This window comes from Apis dorsata, unplaced genomic scaffold (genome assembly GCF_000469605.1).
Source record: "Apis dorsata unplaced genomic scaffold, Apis dorsata 1.3 scaffold_199, whole genome shotgun sequence".
Classification (NCBI taxonomy): Eukaryota; Metazoa; Arthropoda; class Insecta; order Hymenoptera; family Apidae; genus Apis; species Apis dorsata.
The window spans coordinates 163,153-168,683 of record NW_006263483.1 but is presented as its reverse complement, the minus strand read 5'-3'; the positions used below and the strand labels follow the sequence as shown (position 1 = coordinate 168,683).

General features: G+C 44.5%; 1 protein-coding gene across 1 annotated transcript in view; it reads right to left on the bottom strand.

The window, feature by feature from the left end:
• LOC116185518 (transcription factor LBX1-like) overlaps nt 1-5,531 on the bottom strand; it is a 75,269-nt gene that overhangs the window by 31,012 nt on the left and 38,726 nt on the right. The window contains exon 2 of the mRNA XM_031510068.1: nt 1,822-1,879. The gene's annotated coding sequence lies outside the window, so the exon portion shown is untranslated. The remainder of the gene's footprint in view (nt 1-1,821; nt 1,880-5,531) is intronic.

The window sequence follows — 5,531 nt, the reverse complement described above, 5'->3', positions numbered from 1 at the left end:
GAGGAGGAACTTGGTAGATATATATATATATATATATATACGTGGCAAGGAGAGGACCTCGGGATCTTGATGGTTTCGCTTTGCAGAGGCGACGGTTACGAGGTGCGTTGGTGTGCGGGTCCGAGAGAGGAGCGGGCCGGCGAGAACGGGCGGGCGGAGAAACGACAGGGAGGAGGAGGACGGAGATGGAGAGTCGCGGAGAGGCGGTGGAGGGTGACGGAGATGGAACGAAGGGTGGCGGTGCGGGAGGGAGCGCGGAAAAAGGGAGGAAAAAAAAAGAGAGACAGGTACGCGTAGAAGGAGAAATATACAGGCAACGCTTGGAGAGCACACGGGCGACCGGAGAGCGAGAGCGAGAGATAGGGAGCGAGTGAGCGAGCGAGAAAGAGAGAGAGATGTGGTCGCAGGAGGCGGTGGAAGCGGAGGAGGAGTAGCAATCAATACAGAGCCACCGGAGCAAAACCATCCCTCGACTTCTATCTCCCTCTCTCCACCGTTGCTCCATCGTTTTCGCGCTCTATCTATATCTTGCTCCGTCTCTCTCTCTCTCTCTGTTTCTCTCTCGCCCGTTCGCTATCGCGCCTTCCTCCGTCTTCCTTCGTCCGTTTACCATCCTCCCTCCCTTTCTATCCATCTTTCTCCTTCTCTCGCTCCGCGTGCACCCCCTAACTGCCACGAATACGACGGTTATATGGATGCTATAGAGCGTCGCTAACAGGGACTTTCCTACGCTTCCACTCGCCTCTCTCTCTCTCTCTCTCTCGCTCTTTCTCTCTCTGCGTGTATCGCGCATAACACACACACGCGCGCGATCCGGTTCCGTGGAGAGCGCCCGTTTCTGGCCTGTGTGAGAGCACGGCATCTCTCTCCGTTTCTCTGTTTCTCCGTGTGGTAGTTACCTGCGATTATGAGCGATCGTGCGTGCGCCAGCAGCGGACCAGATACGCTCGTTCCGTAAGCGAAACGAGGTTTGGATTTGGCTCGACGAGACGAGACGAGACGAGGGTTTCTCGTCTGAAATATATAGAGAGGGGGATGCGGTGACAATGATTCGGCTTTTCTTTTCTCTTTTTCGCTTTGCCACGTGAAAAATCTTGGAACGAGCCATTGGAACGCGCGTCCCTAACTTTTTAATTTTACAAATACGTTTCATTCAGCTTCGTAAGCGCGATTCGAATTTTTTAATATTCTACTATTTTACGTAATAAGATAAGAATTATATAGATCGAAAAAAAAAGAGAGAGAGAGAGAGAGAGAAAACAAATCAAGACGCCGTTCGTCATTGTCAAAAGGAGGAACAATACCGAGCTCTCGAACCGATAATTACGCAGCGCGGTTCGATGCTGTGCGCATAATTCAAGGGCGAGGAGAAAGGTTCGCTCGGTTGGACGTTCACGATCCCCGTGAACTTGGATCACCGCAATACCGTGGACCTTGACTCTCTCTCTCTCTAGCTAAACGCTTCGATCATTGCGTAAATTACCTTTCGTTCGATCTCGACGAGCATGTATATAACAACACGTAAATAAACATTAGCTCGAACATTTTACTCGAGGAAAATTGAAATTCCTTATTAATAAGATGGGAATAATCCTATTGGAGAATTAAAACTCTCTATTATTCTCAAGATCGATTTTCATTCGGGATCCGCGCTTCGATCGTTCTCCAAGATCGAGCCACTCGAGGATCATTGAAATTATTATATAACGAGAGGTGATCGATTTATTTAAAAAAGAAGAAGAAAAAAAACGACGAGGGATCGAATACGAAACACAAGAGGGATGATTTTACGAAGAAGATGAAAGATACTCGGATACTCACGATTAATTACAGGACCTCAACTCATAGTAAAAGCCGACTCCACGAGGCCCCATCACACCTGAAACAGAGAAATACGTTTCCTCCATTAATATTTCCACCATCGTCGAGCCGTCTCCTATGCGATCCCCGTATCACCTCGACCCTCGACCAATTACAATGCAAACACGCGGCCATTAAGAAGTCACTCCATCCACATTTGCATCTGTTAACCGAACAGTTTTCCACTCGTTCGTTTCGCGCCATTATATTTCCCCGATTGATTCTTTCCCTTTCTCCTCCTCCTCCTTCTCCTCCTCGACAATTTTCGACAAACGAAACGCAGATCCGTATAAGCTATTCATCGTCGATTCGAAATTCCTTAAAAATCTCGAGCAGAAAAACGAATTTGGCTCAAAACGATTTTTCCTCCCCTGGATTTAAAAGAATTTAATTCAGAATTGGAAAGATCAACGGAAACGAAGAGTCGGTTTCCTCGATCGAAACTTGGTATATTATTTATGGAAAATGGTTGAAATGAATATTAAAGGTGCACGCGATCGGGCGAATACACCGATAAACAATATGTTACAACGCGCGCACACGATCCTTCGATTTGAACAGGTTTAACGTATTGATTTCCCATGCTGGATATCAATGAATGAAACAGACGTGCTGTTTACGTGCAACAAGGTATACAATAGTGTGCGCACGATTATCGCCATTCATATTCACGTAGCATCCATTTCGCGGGGGATTACAAGCGAAACTACTCCTGATAAATATTTATACGCGATGGAACGGCGCGGCGTATGCAACCGAGGGTAAATGTTTAATTTCACCGTGTTCCAGAAGTTGGCGGTGCAAACAGACCAAGTTCCCGTTTCCAGGGGGAGGGAGAGAAAGTTGAAGGATCGCTAATATCGAAAATTCGTGGACATCGAGGGAACCACGAAACTGTCGAACGCCGTTTCGAAGAGAAGATCGGCCGCTGTGATTACGGCCACGAATATCCTTGGTTAATTAATATTTGAACTCGAAAATAATAAGAGTAATAGAAAAATCGAAACTCTCAAATTTCGAAGAATAAACCTTGTTTAAAAAGTTGGCAATAATTCGCATATAAATTTATTCCAAGAATTCCACTACGATTGAAGCATTCGTATTTTCTTTAAAAAATAACGATACGAAACGAATGCCGATTATTGTCCGCTAATAGAAGCGCGAAAAGAAAAGTTGCGAGGAGAAAATCTGGATCTCATAATGCCTCCTTCCTTCCTTCCTTCCTTCCTTCCTTCGTTCGGATCGTATTAACGAACGAAAGTAATACCGCAAACGCAGTAAATTGATTTCGAAGTGGAAACGCGAGCGAGAGGGGTAATATTTGTCGAGGGTCGGCCAGTCGTCCGTGTATCGGCGTTCGTTAATACGAAATCAATATTACCACCGGTCGCCTCCGTCGTCTCCGTTTTCGACGGCCGTTCAAATTTTTCGTCCCGCGAAACGATACGCGTTCGTTGGCTATTCTCGATCGAGTTCTCGTTCCGTTCCGGAATCGGCCGAGTGGCGAAAGTATCCTCCGTTATCTTTTCGCGGAAACTTCGAATTCTATCCATCCCTCACGATTCGAATATCAAGGTGGAAATATAAAGAAGGATGGGATAGAGCTCGGCGACGAAGGACATAAATCATTGCTTTCTCTCATTTATAGATGTCAGAGGGGAGGGAAGGGGCATTTTTTTCGCTATAAAAATAGTCATACGGAAGATGGTAATCTATTTTAACGGTTTAAGAAAACGATTCTCTTTTCGCAAACAAAAAAAAGTTTATTTTGTATTATTTTAATAGATATATTTATTATAGCAAGCGTCGATTAAGAACGAGAAAGTTTCGAAGAATTTCAAAGGAGGCGATAATTAACCGAATCCCAATATGGCGTCGGAATGAGCCGCCGAGGTGTATAAAATTCAACGTTTGAAAAGAACGAGGAAGACGAAAATTGAATGGCTCGGCCGGATAAATAGCTACCTTATAAATAGCCCGGTTCTGGCACATTACGCATCGGCGCAATGGCTAATAAATACGCGGAAAATTTAGTGGCCGACGATTTACATCGTTCGCGCGTTAAATAGAATTCCCTGTCGTTTTATAACTTCTTTCTGCCCCCGATATCGTGCTTCCACTCTTTCGACCCGTTGACACCCGTTATCCCAAAAACGGAACACCATCAGATATCGATCTATCCTAGTATTTTCACCGTTTTTTCAAAACCGGTCGATAAATCTCGGCCGAAAATGCGCGGGAAAATCGAAAGATTCCCTCGGTCGATAATGCAATTTTAACGCGGCAAATTTAATTACCCTTAAATCGCGAACGGAATTATATCGTTTTATAACTCGAGTTCACCAAGGTATTAATAAATTGATATATAGAAAATTGGTGGAGCGACGAACGGGGGTACCTCCTGTAAACCCACCGTCTGGATATAATCCAAATTTTCATCCCGTTAACCAAATTACCGGGAGGCAAGGGTGGAGATTGGGACGCGATGTACCGTCACGTAACGGTATTACGCGAATGGGCTCTAATTTCTCGCACGACGCCACAAGAAATCCGCGGGAATTTCGCGGAACACGTCCCCGATATTCGTGCGAACCTTCAACGGGGATCACAGCGGATTTCGATTACGCGAAACACGTCGCTGTTGCACGAAAGCGACGAAACGTGCAAGTGTATAACCTGTTCGAATTTGAAACCGAACAGAAAAGTTTTTGAATTGGAAAATTTGAAAATTAAAATTTGGAAATTATCGAAGATTTAAATCGGAGGCTCGAATTTTTACGAAATTGCTCGATAATTGTTCGAAGAGGGGACGAGAATTAAATTCTCGTAATCGAAATCGAAACGCTGGCAGTGCATTCGTTCGAAGTGCATTTTCTCCTCGCCACGACGACCGAGTTTCGAGTTAGGGGGCCTATGCATCTCAAAGAAGCGGCGCGAACTCGGCCACTCGACTAATCAAATCACGAAACTAACTCATTTGCGTTAATTGAAACGGTGGAGGCTCGACGGGGTTGGTACGGTCACGAGTTCGATTCGTATCGAGACCAGGGGAAAAGATGCGTTTGTTTAATTAATTGGCTCCCCTTTGAGCCACTTTCCCCGTACCGACGAACAATTACCCAGGATTTTGACGCGTCTGCGCTTCCTCGATCGATTATCAAGTATCGTTAATTAACGAAGAATCGTTGTCCCATCCATCGATGAAAATTCTGATCTAACTTAATATCAAATTTCTTACTTTTGAAAAGGAACAAGACTCTTTTTTTATTTTTATTATTATCATTATTATCCCATTTCAATAATCGAGAAAAATAAATCGAAAGAAATGGCAAGACGATATATATATACATTGGAAATCCACAAAAAAGGAAGATTAATTATTATTAGTACAATTATTTATCTAGTCTATTCGAGCGTTGCGGTAATTCGAGGCGTTTGTTACTGTTAGAGGCGTATGCATTATTCATACGTTATGCAAATCGGAATTGGCGTGGCCGCGCCGTGTGAACGCGTTACGTGAAAAATACGATAATGCGTGGCCCGAGAATATACGCCGTGTCGCCTGAAATGAACGAAAGTAGTTTGTTCCAGAGGACGCTGTTCGCGCGTTTATGCAATTAGTCTTGGAAAATGGTCGGTCCCCCTCCCCGTTAATCTTTATCCCGTGTTTT